The sequence below is a fragment of the Helianthus annuus genome, chromosome 8 (assembly GCF_002127325.2).
Source record: "Helianthus annuus cultivar XRQ/B chromosome 8, HanXRQr2.0-SUNRISE, whole genome shotgun sequence".
In the NCBI taxonomy this organism is placed as follows: Eukaryota; Viridiplantae; Streptophyta; class Magnoliopsida; order Asterales; family Asteraceae; genus Helianthus; species Helianthus annuus.
In genome coordinates this window covers 155,230,999-155,244,877 of record NC_035440.2, presented here as the reverse complement: position 1 = coordinate 155,244,877, position 13,879 = coordinate 155,230,999, and positions in this window count along the sequence as shown.

Below are 13,879 nucleotides of genomic sequence, written 5' to 3'. Positions count from 1 at the left end.
GTTACAGCGTTAAAATAATTCACAGTTTACAGCGGAAGCATATTTAATTCGTTAAGTGTTTATAAACCACATGTAAAAGCTCTTAGCCTTATGTTGCGTTTCCATGTAACTCGACCCATGACCATTCCAGCTTCCCAGACAGCAAGTTCCAATGTTATACACCTAAAGGCCTGCAAGGCATGTAACAACAAATCAACAACAAAGTTGAGCGAGTTCACAGTTAATAGTTCAGTAATCGTAATAATATAGTAAGCCTTGTGTTCGTTCATTAAGTCGTATATCGTATTAGTTCATATCGCGGCCCTCTAGGCATGTATGCGATGATTGGGGAAACACCCAAGTATTCTAGACTAAGTATGTTTGTATCGCGGCCACCTGGCATGTATGCGAAGTTTAGAGTATGGTTCGCGGCCTTCCTAGGCATGTGTGCGAATGATTTGTCATAATATCGCGGCCAACCCCTGGCGTGTGTGCGAAGATCAGTTCTATGGGCATCACTAGTCTAGTCGTATCATATCAGTAACCCCTCCTCACCCGAGGACTATATAACTACTTTCCATAAGTTAGACAAGTACAAGTAATAATCCAAACCCATTCCCACCCTGGGAACCCCATGCCTTGGCTGTGTGAACTCACCTTGGTTTGCTCGGTTAGATCGGTTCCTTGTTTAACAGTTGATCAAACACGTCCTAAAAGGGTTACCGATAACAGTCAGTTCTACGTGTTCATGAACCACATCTTTCACGTACCCTTAATTCACATATTCAATGTTCACATAAAGCACATTTAATGTACAGGGAGCGCACACATGTAATTCCAGTCATGACGGTTAAATCCATTCACCTAATGCCATCGAATAATCGCTTAACATGTAATAGCTCAGACACACTACATACATATAATTTACTCGCATACACTTCAAAGCCAATGATTAAACATATACGGCCCAAATCAATTTCAAACAACATCGATTCAGAGTTCTCTAGTTATACTCAAGTTCACAACACCACTCATTTTACACATAGTACATTAACTGTCCATTTAATAACTTGGGTGTCAACCTATAACATTTATGCATTGCTCCAAATAATATTTTCTCGTAATAATTTCACTTATTCATATAATGGCCATTATGAATACATATTATGATCTTATTCCTATCCCATAAGGGCCGACCCCATCATCTCTAATAATCATATTTTCAGTTATTAATATTCCGTAATTCTGAAACAAGCAATTAATGGCCAAACATTTCACATGCAAACTTACCAAATTAGTGGACTGCAAGTATGATGAGCTGACAACCTTGAACTTCACAATCACATGCACAAGAAATCATAGCCGACAACCATATGCAACATTATCTATTGTTTTTATCAACCACTATGCATGAATCCTTGTTTCCTTAATTCAACCACCTACGGTCTAAACATAAATGAATCAACCATATCATGTAGCAATCGACACATAATCATCATTTAATCCCCATCAAGTATCATGATCAATATCATTCAGTCCTAATCAATCGCCCCTAACTCGTTAAGTCTATGGTTCAGCATTTATCATCTTATCATCAGTCAAATCAGTTAATCAGATTCATACATGCAAACAAACCTTACACTATCCTTGATCATACTCACATCATACCCACATATACTCATGTATGAATTCAGCAAAAGATGCAATTTAAAATCAAGTTAAGGACACTAACCGAAAGTTTTATGTGCAACATAGTGTTAGAGCGAGGGGTGTGATGAAGTCGCGATCGAAGAGAACTTCAAAGATAGAAGCTGTCGTCTGAGGGGTAAGAAGTTAGGGTTTTGGAGTTCTTGTGTGTTTTGAAAGATTATCAGAAATCGAAACCTATATTAGGATTTGTATGCGCACCATAGAGATGGGCCGGCTCAGTCTTGGGCTGCTTCTAGGCCGAGTATTAGAATGTCGGTCATGCAGGTTTGGGCCGAGGATAGTAACACAAAGGATAGGGGGTGTGCGGTTGCCGGAGGTTTGTGCGATCCAAGGGAAACGTGCGACTGGAAGTTCTCAAACAAAAACATGCATTCACAACCATACTCATACAATCAGACACATACACTCATAGTATTTAATTATAACTTTCAAGTAATTTAAACATGTATTCGACAGCCATCGTTTAATAGCAAAGTTCATATGGTATTCAAGTAAACTACCACATACGAATTTGTTTGTTTAGATAAATAAATGTAACGGTATATATATTCATGTGCGTGTTAAATTATGCATGCTAGGCTCGGGTTAACAGTTAAACAGCACGTTTCACTCGACGCGGTTATTATTACTTAATAAATAATAATAATAATAATAATAACAATAATAATCAATTAAGAATAATAATAAAACACCATTCTCTCGATTATTGGGATGGAGAATACGGGTTGTCACAGACTAGGTCAGTATTTCCATACAGCAGAAGTCCCGGGATAATACCCCAGATATCACTGAGTATAAAGACCTAGTATCTCAGAATACGGGACCTTTCAAACAAGATTTCAGGGGTTACCTATATATCCAAGCAGTTTTGTTAACCCACAGAATAAGCAAGTTTGATTTTAGGTTTATATCTCGTTACAGTTTACTAAATGTGCGAAAACCTACTGACGCATCCACAGTAAGATTGTTTATCACATTTTTGACTATACATTTCTTTAGCGTGTCGTGATAGTCCACTGATGTACTATCATTTCCTCTTTTATGCAACAAAAACTCATTTTTCAGTTTTATCATGTTTTTGTCTGTTTCAAATTTTCTGATGTTTTTGGATTTTCTAAAAATTCTTACTCCCCCTAAAACTCAAATACATCTAATGAAAATTGAAAACAAACTGTACAGAACATGACAACTGATATCGAATCGCTTCAATTCTCCATCCGTTTGGCTTAAACAATCAGAACTCCCCCTCACAACAAACTATTTTTCCATAATGATTTCAAAACACTTAAATTTGTTTAATCAGAATGGTTTTTCCGGAAAATAAGTTTTATTGATTTTACCACTTGTAAAATTGGGGATTAAATCATCACAATGTTTGCCATGTTTATGAATGACAGTTAACTTAAGTTCAATTTAATGACCTTGATTTAACCACTTGTAAGATCAACCTAGTTCAAATTCTGAACCATTTATAACAATCACAAAGATACAACTCAAACCTGTTTTTCAACCAATTACCATCTGTTGGTTGAATTCTCAAGGTGCCGATTCCTACTCCACGCTTACAAACCTGGCAAGGAATTCCTGATTAGACTGCTTTCTGAATAATTGTTCTTTTTCAGCTTCTGACGTTTTTCCTGAAACAAACACAGTTTTTGGTTTATACATTTTTTTCATTTTTATAGTTTTTCGGTGGAACAAAACCAAGACCTTTCTTTTTGAAATTACGATTATGGTTTGATTTCTTTTGGAAATTATAACCACAATTGTATCCCATTTTCTTGTTAATTCTTTGCTGAACTCTTGAAGTGTATTGTTTAGGTTTTCCGGAAAGATTTAAATCTTTTATTTCAGAAACATTAATTTCTGTGATTTTGAAAACCTTTTGAATCATTTCAAATCTAACACTTCTTATTGGAAAACTTTCATCAGAATATAATTTGTCAGAATCTTTCAAAGTATATGCCACTTTGAATGATTCATCATTCAAATTAGATTTCGAAAGTAAAAACTCTTTATCATAAACCCGTTTGTCCTTTTTATTTGTCGGCTTTGACGTATTAGACACAGATTTTGACTCTGGTTTGGACTCCGGATTTGACTCCTCACTCTCATCTTTATCCAACACCTGATCAACCACACTTTTTATCAACTTTGACTCATGATCAGTGTCAGATGACGTGTACGTGACATCAATACTTTCTGGCAAGTTATCCGACGGCCCAGACTCCCATTGTAAATTGATAGCCTTATTGACTCTTTCGGAATTTGGATTTCGAGGTGAATATCCATTTTCGACCGGGGGCGGACATCTGTTATAGACCACACTTGATTTCTTACCAGAAGTCTTCACCTTTTCTTCATCTTTTGTCACAAATTTCTCATCTTCAGATGTCTTTACTTCTTCAAATGTCTTCAAATCTTTCACGACTGGATAGATCCTGTCAACAACAAAAGTAGAACATGAGTAACTCTCTAATAATTTCTTAACTTTCTCAGTTTCTATCTTTTGTGTTGCTAACTCCAATTCCAGATCAGAACATTTCTTTATGTGAAAATTTGCATCATCAAGCTATCTTAGATACGCTAACTTCAGTGTATTCATTGCCACAGCTTGTTCACCATCTGAATCCGTATATTTGTTAATTTCTCTCTTCATTGTATCATAGGATTCTTTCAATCTGTTTATATTGTGCAACAACTCATTATTCTACTTGATAAGCGAATCACAGTTCATGCACTTTTCTGGAACTTGAACTGGTTCTGCATCAAGTTTCACTTCAAATTCAGGAACCTCTTTGACTGTCCTGTTTGGTTGCAAAATCTCAGCTCTCCTCTTTTTCTCAGCTTTAGCCTCAGCTTTTAATCTCTCTTCCTCTTCTTCCTCTTCTTCAAGCTTTCTTCGTCTTGCTTCAGCAGCTTCTATGACTCTTCTGTTTCTTTCTGCACACTTCAAATCATAAGCATTAGCAATGAAAGCATGAGTATTGAAAAGATTCTTGAGCATGTCATCGCTTCCAATAAACTTTGCTTCCAATTCTGTCCATATTGAATACGCAGTTCCATCATGTTGAAGCAGTATCAAGATATCTTCTTTTATAGCTTGCTGAAGCAGACTCACCATGAGTTTCTCTCTCGATATTTCTTTTTGTCTTCCGAACTCATTTCTCTAAGTGTTAATGGCACACCATTTGTAACATTGTTTCTTGTGGGCCTAATATATTGTTCCTCAGTGTGTTCCCACGCATCTAGATGATAAGCCTCAACCCATTTTCCAAAACGTTCAGACCACACGTTATAATCATCAATATCCATAAGTTTAGGTGGTTTTTGTGCAGTCCCCGTTTCGTTTTCTAGATTCATGTTTTTAGCAAGGACGGCTGGAGTAGACGGAGTAGCAAACGCGTTGTAGAAATCTTCATCCATGTTTCAGTCTTTGAAATATCACAAACTTGGATTCTTCAAATGAGCACCTTGAATCACCTTGTACAATAATACCTGACAAACAAACACACAAACAACAATCAGTTTAAAGAATTATCAATTAACAGAAATAAGACTGATACTCGAACTGATGAATATTCTGAACGGACAGAAAGTTGACACACTGTGCGGACTGAATGTTGACACACTGTGCAGACTGCAGACTGTGCGGACAGATATAACCCGAATCAAATACAAACGAACTTTTCAATGTTCTAGCTAAACCTCACAACCTTGACCGAGCTTGAACTCAAATGACTGATTAATTTCACAAACGGACTGAATCAATTTCAAGCAACCTTGTGCGAGTGGCCTTATCTTTTAAATGAATTAATACGCCGAATATTTCTGATTAGGCCGAGAATGTGGCTGACAAACTCAATAATTTCTTTTTGTGATTGGGCCAATTAGTGAAGTGGGTCAGTAATGATTAATCGATTTAATATCAAATCACTTGCAATATTAATGGTCAACAACTCTTTACTGAATCAATTTAATTGGGCCGAAAAATCGGTAATGGGCTGACAACCACTTGCACAAGTCTATAACTGCAAAATATTCTCTACTAACTGATTGGACCAAAATAGTGTTTGCTTATATTCACATGCAATATCACAATCAATCTGACTTCCCACTTACTGACATCTTGTAAACTATTATTACATAATTCGATGTACTTTCAAAAGGATAAATTTTTCAAACGGTGAGGTTATCTTTCAAACTGACAATGTTGATTTTCAAACCGACACAATTAATCTCAAACGGCCATGTTCAAACGATTGGATGTTCAAACGATGTGTTGATTTCAAACGGTGACTTCAAACGAGAGTCTTTTCAAACGATGGGATCATTATTCAAACGATAATTTCAAACGGTTTGATTATTTTTCAAACGGACATATCACTTTCAAACGATAAGAAATGTTTTTCAAACGACAGAAACTGTTTTTCAAACGATGGGAAGTGATTTCAAACTGACAAGTCAATATTCGTTCAAACGGACACCCTTTTTAAGCCATTTTTACCACTTTTACGTCGATTTTAAGCTGAGATTCTCAAGGCTTTGTTAAAACATCATTACACACACATTGTGAAAGTTTTAGCCAAATTCAACCGTGAAAACTTGAAAAATTTTCGAAAAAGAAAGATGTAGAAGTAGAAAATGCAGCTGAATTGTATAGAACTCTTCCTCCTGAGCTCTGATACCACTTGTAGGATCGGTTTCAGACCCGAAAGAGTCAATCAGAAGAGTTTATCTCTAAACGAACGGCGGAAACAGACGTGTAGAGCTCAATTCATCTAGATTTACTCTTTAAACTGTTATATGATTGATTTCGTAACGTTTTACAACCTGACAACACTTCGGCAGCACTTCGTTGCTCTAGCCGGAAAGTTACAAATGTGAAAGTTTGAAACCTATTTATACTAATTGACCCTTCCGTTTGAAACACTTTCAAACGGACAGGAACTTTCAAACGGACAGACATTTCAAACGGACAGGACTTTCAAACTTTCAGCAGTTTCAAACTTTCAGCTTCAAACTTTCAGCTTCAAGTTAGTAAACCGAGACTCGATATAAGATGTAGACAACAGATGAATGCACCAACAACCGCATTGTTGTATGATGTGAAGAATATTAATGGAGGATATGTTGGTTTTGCGGGTAATCAAGGAGGAAGGATTATTGGTGAAGGAACGTTATCCAACGGGATTGTGACGTTTTGAAATAGTTAATTACATTGCTTAGCTGGAGAACAATCTGCTGAGTATCTCGCAGATCTGTGACAGGATGTATACCACTCACTTCACTGATAAAGAATGTTTGATCTTGAAACCAGGATTTGTTATCCCTGAGGAATGGATTATCATGAGGGCACCGAGAGTTAATGATCTGTACGTGTTGGATATGAGCGTAGCTACTACAACCATGGGTCAAGCTCATTGTTTTGTGTCCAGAGCAACAGAAAAAGAACCGAGTTTGTGGCACCGGAAGATGGGGCATATACTGTGACAACCCGTAGCTTCAGGTTAATGCCTTAACCTAGCGTAGTTAATTTTGTCATGCAATCATTTAGCATTGTTGGAATTATGTGTTATTTTACGAATGATTTGACAAATACATGAACTTGGTGATGAAACTGCAAATTATATGTGGTGTGTGTGTTTTATGTAAAAGATGATACTTATGGGTGAGTAGAGTAGTTAGTGAAACCTAAATAACCCCTAACCCTAATCTCTCTCACAAATCATTATACGTATTTCAATATTCCTCTACAATCATCTCCTGCAATCATCTTTTCATCATTCTTGGTGGCACAAGCTCTCAATCATCACTTTTGATCTCTCTCTTCATCTATAATCAATCTAAGGTAAATGTTTAATGATTATTTGTTGTTAATCATTGGTTATTTGATTCTTGCAAACCCTAGTTCTCCAAGTAATGGTTCTGTGTTTATTGATCATCCTGATTATTGTGAAATGGTTTGTGAATAGTTGCTTAATCAAATGCCTGACAATGAGATGCATGACATGTTAGAATTGGTTGATTGTTGATTAGGTTACAGCATTTGCCAAGGATTGAAAAGTAGGGTTTTGATCATAACCTGTAACTGTTCCATTGAAAACTGTGATTTGGTTTTGAATATTTTGCATGATTGTTAGTCCGGAGATTTGTGTCAGGGCTTTGTGAAGTCACAAGTCCGAATTTTGTAAAGGAACTCAAAGTCCGAATTTTAGTAAACAATGTATGGTCCGAATTTTTACAAGACTTGTGGTCCGAATTTTAAGTAATGAATGCATGGTCCGAGTTTTTAAGAGGGGGTGTTTGGTCCGAGCTTTTGTGGGGGTGTCTGGTCCGAGCTTTTGTTAAGAATGTTTGATCCGAGCTTTTGTTAAGAATGTATGGTCCGACTTTTGTTAAGGATGTTAGGTCCGAATTTTGTTGAGGATGAATGGTCCGAGTTTTATATTGAAGGCATGATCCGAGTTTTGTTATTAATGTATGATCCGAGTTTTATTAATGCTTGTTAGGTCCGAGTTTTATTAATGCTTGTAAACAAAACACATGGTCTGAGTTTTCAAACATTAAAGGGGTCCAAGTTTGTTGTTGGTTCATAAGTGTTACTGTATATTACTGTATGCCACTGTATGCGACTGCATGTTACTGCATGTTACTGCATGTTACTGTATGTTTGTGACAACCCTCACTAAACCAGGTATCCGTACGATTTAATTAATAAATAATTGCTGCTTAATTACTGTGCTTAACTGAAATTGCCAATGAACTGCTACTTGATTTCTAGCACTTGTATATTCCTGCATCATACTTTGATTTCCGTCACTACATTATTTACACGTTGAACCTTAGTGACAAACATGATGCACTAAAGCACAGTAGCATTAGAACGGATAACCTATTGAACATGCTGATAAAGCCAGCATCAGGCAGACACTGCCTCTAAGGGCCTGTATGAGCCAGAATTATTTTACTACACCCATAGTGTGTGTAGGGATACAAGGGTTGTAAAATTGCGTCTCTAGGAATAAGATATAATAACTGGATGTGCCTAAAACGTACTCTAAGCACGAAACACAACACTTTTATTTACATACTAGCTTCTGGCTAACTAATAGAGTGCCAAAACATGAGGAAATATTCCTGACACTTTGGGAAATAAATAGTGTCACTAAAAATATTATTAACGACGCTTAAAAGCTTATTTAAGCACTTTAACGGATTACTATCCAAACGAACAACCGGATTATACCCGGAACATGAAAATATTGACAATAATATTATTGGTCTTTTTCTGAGCCAGTTAGGGTCCCTGATTACCCTAACACCCGCTATAGAACGCATCACACCACTAACGGAGTTAATCACCTAACTAACTTATCTAACCAAACTATAACCTAACCATCTAGTTGAGATCGAACCAACTGACCCCCCCCCTTGGGCCGATCGGTCACAATGTGACCATCCATTGTACCATTTTGATTATTTAATTGGTTTGTGCATAATATCAAGGAGACACATAAACCATTGGATTAAGATCAAGGATTTGTCTATAAATACATCACTAAACACATTAGATCATTATCACCAAACCACTCAACAAACTCTCTCCTCTCCTCTTCTTCCCAACTCTCGGCCGAACCCCCCTTGGGTCACCACCACCATTTTCGGCTCTTGTTCATCCATTCCAACATCACACAAGTGCTCAAGGTCACGCATTAGGAGTCTTGGAGCAAACGGAAGTGGAAGGACCTCGTTATCTTGCTTTTATCCACCACCTTTTCGCCTAGATTCTTCCCTAGCCCCGAGCTAGAGGTATAACACTTAAAACTCATTCTCGGATCATTCTAAAGTGGTTAATAAGATTTGTAACGGTTAAAAGTCGGAAACTTGCATTTTGAATCTTTAAAGTCTACTAAAACATGAATATAGTTGGTTAAAAGCTCAATACTTGTGTAAAAGTTGTAGTACTTGGAAGTGATGATTATTTAGGCCCGATCTACGTTGTGGTAGCTCGAATCATCGTTTAACCCGACTTGGTTAAGATCATAGATCTTGACATAAGCTTGTTTCTATCGGTACAAGGGTTAAAAGGTGAAACTCTACCACACGAGAAACATGAACTTGTGTAAAAGTATTTTTACCTGTAAAATAGTGTTTAAAACTAGCGGATCTACGTATCTGCAAGTGGTATTTTCAAAGGACCAAGTGTCGAGAAAATCATGTTTTATAAAAGTCGGATGACACACTAACAAATATGATTTTACAAACCACAAGTGTATAAGCACTTGTGAGATGAAAAGTTTCGACAAAATAACAATCTTTGAGAAAGATGACGGGAAGTTGTAAAGGATGATTTATTCTAAAAACGAGGTTGTTACGGGATTAAACTATTTTATACAAAGATCCACCAAATATAACGGGATCTACACTATAGTTTTCGGAAAAACTACAAGTTCATGTGATTATGCGATTTACATACTTGTTGACTAGTTTGATGTGTTGGAAGTTGGTTGATTGATTAAAGAAGTGTTGAAATGATTTTGTAAAAGAAAATGATACGCTTGAAAGCGTGGCCACCTCCAGTTACAGGGGAAACTCTGGCGAAATTTTTCTAAAAACCTAACACTTAGAATTATTTACAAGTGTTAGAATTATTTTGATATGTTTTCAAAATATATTTCGCCACGACTTTATTTACAAATATTCGGAGGTGGGATTTTCACAAAACTAAACGTGATAAATATATATTTGGTAAATATATTTTCACCACACTGTTTATGATTATTTTGTGAAAATATATAAATATTATTTTTAGAGTAAAAATAATATTTGCAAACGTTGACGAATCCAAAATAATACAAACGCTTTCACGATAAACATATAAGTTACACCGGTAATTATTATTACCACTTAATCGTTAAAACGTAACTTACGCATTATACGGAAATATTCATGAACGCGTATTTTGTCAACGCATTATCTTGGAAGTATTATGTGAAGTGAAAATATAATATTTTTGAGAAAAATATTTATATTTTGGAATGAGAAGTAAAAATATATTAAGTGGGACTTAATGATATAATTCAAACGCACATGTATTAAATCCCCCATCCTTGGGAAGGAGATTAAACTACCAAGTACATGCAAAATATAAACACGAAATAGTTGTCTAACTATTTCCCAAAAACTTAAACTATAAAGCTAAGGCACGGCCATCCGTCTAATAGAATTAGCATATGTAGGTCGTTGCACAGCTGCCTGACATTCGGAGTACTTGGTATAGCGACGCACTGACTGTGAGTTCATGTCCCCCTTTTCTCTTAACTGTTTTCAGTTTTCTAAACTGCGGGGGTGAAATACATGTTACATTGATTATGAATACTTTATACATGGTATGGTTAGCGTAAGGAGGTTTGTTACTTAGATCATGTGAGTGGGTAGGCGGAAACTTGAGGCCATTAATCCTCATGGTAGGACCGAGGGACAGGAGCGGTAGATCTATCTGGGTGTAGCGAGCCCAGCCCCAGGTCCAGCATAACGGACCTCGGGGTGACTTAGTGCCCGACGCATAAATCCGCTAGGTTTGAGTCTTCCTACTTGCACTTCACACATATCAATGGCCTTGCAAACCATTGGTGATCTCTTTTTCCTTATTTGCTACATACCAGGGTTTTGATAAATACAAAGGTTTATTTACTCACTTTCGCATGAACTCGCTCAACATTATTGTTGATTTTTCAACTTACATGTATTTTAGGGAATTAAAGATCTGGCACGGTATGGCATGTTTTTCCCGCTGCATTAGTCACCGAGGTCATCCAGGGTTCGGGGAATGTGACTCTTTCCTGGACAAGTCACAGTCCTTGAATCATGTTTATGTTAAGATTGAATTTGTAATGTTTGGTGAACAAGTTTATGGTTGTTAGGGTGTTATCCCGTTAAGACAATGTTATGGTATTTTTATTTTAATGGATGATCTTGCATATTTTAAATTCATATAGCTTGGTTATGATTAAGCTATGGTATTAAGAAGTCACACCAAATTAACCACGCTTCCGCAAAGCCAGGGTGTGACAGCTTGGTATCAGAGCTTTGATCATAGCGAACTAGGATTCCTTCTCGAGTCTAGACTATGATCACTAGGGCTCTCACGAAAACATTTTTACTACATACCACTTAAGTCCAGATCCAAAACCTTTTTATAGACAAATGTTGAGCGCATTTTATTTATTATTTTTAGGCTCAGTCTGGGAGGCTGAGGCTCGGTCTGGGAGACTGAGGCTCGGTCTGGGAGGCCGAGGCTCGATCTAATGGATCGAGGTAGTTGTCTAGTGGGACTAGGGAGTCAGTCTGGGAGGCTGGAGATTTGGCTAGTGGGACTAGGGAGTCAGTCTGGGAGGCTAGAGATTTGGCTAGTGGGACTAGGGAGTCAGTCTGGGAGGCTGGGAGATTTGGCTAGTGGGACTAGGGAGTCAGTCTGGGAGGCTGGGAGATTTGGCTAGTGGGACTAGGGAGTCAGTCTGGGAGGCTGGAAGAATTGGCTAGTGGGACTAGGAAGAACAGTCTGGGAGGCTGGGAGGCTAGTGGGACTAGGAGAATTATGTGATACCTTACTTGGTAGCTTATGTGATTATTCGATTGTTTGACTGATTATTTGTGCATATTTGTGTTTGTGTTACAGACACATGGACTCACCAGGCACTGGTGACTCGGACACCACCGGACCCCTACCTATCGTATTTGATGACCTCCCGTCTTCGGAGCATGAGGTGCATACATCTGATTCCACCAGCATGGACGACGACGATTTCCAGCCCTTCGCACTACCCGAGGGTGCTGATGAGCCTGCGGATGGCCCCCCTGCTGAGTACTTACCCCTAGTTGTGATTCCGGCTCCTATTCCTTTAGCCGTCTATCCCGCATATGACTTACTACTCGACGCCGAGGCTGACGGCGATATCGATCTGTTTGAGGATGAGCCTATAGAGGATGAGATCCCGGACGCAGCCCTACTTCCTGCTGGCGATCTTCTGATGATCGCTGATGCCCCTGCTGAGGACTCACCCGCACATTCACCGGTCCCAGACTCCTTTGAGTCTGTGACATCCGCACCTTCTCACGAGGTGAGCGCACAGCACTTTGCACGCGACTCGGATCCTGACCAGGCATCCTCTGCTGCACCTATTCCGAGCTTTGCGTTTGAGCATGACGATATAAAGGATTCTGATCCCATTTTTCCTCCGGGATTCGACCCGGATCATGATATCGAGTTTATCCCGATGGACCAGCCCATGGAGGATCCCGCTGATCCAGTTGATCCTATTGATCCCGATTTTGATTTCGAGATGGCTTTTGATGACCATGAGCCTGCCTTGGCTCCTGAGCAGGCAGCTGCTCTAGATCCTATGCCCGAGCATGACCCCATACATGCTGGCATCCCAGTTGAGCCTGTTCTAGCTGACCCGCCCGTTGATGATCATCTAGAGGGTGATCATGTTGTTGCTGTCGATCCTGTTGTTCCTCCACCTTTTGTTGCTGATATACCAGTTGACTATCCTGTTGATCACGTTGCACCGGTTGATCCTATTGTTGCTCCCCCATTTGATCCCATTCCACTTGAGCCTGAGCACGCACTGTTTGCAGACCACATGGATCCACCGGATGAGCATGCACAGCACGGTTGGATACCTGCTGATGAGGACGTTCCACCTTTGCCCCCTCAGATCCCTGTTACACGACCTGTTGATTTCACTTTTCAGGTTCCTCAGTTTGTACCTCCAGCGAGGCCTGGAGAGGGCTCTTCAGCCCATCCTTTTGGGCACGTACCGATGTCTATTCCCTTCACGCCCCAGATGTCATCTGTTCCACCCTCTACTTCACCATTTCATGTGGCACCATTTGACCCCACCAATGAGCCTTTGCTTTGGTCGACACCACCAGTCATGCCACCTACTGATCTTTACCATCCATTTCATGTGGGACACACTATATAGGACGTTTTGATGTCCTTCGTTCATCAGCACGAGTCACACACGCAGCGTCTCCAGGAGCTCGAGAGAGCTCAGCTGCCACCATGTTCATGCCATGGTCAGATACACTCTCCTCTTCAGCCATGTCGATCATTACCCCCAGATTATGCTGCTCGTCTCTTTACACTAGAGCAGCAGGTTGCTTCTATCATTCGCACTCA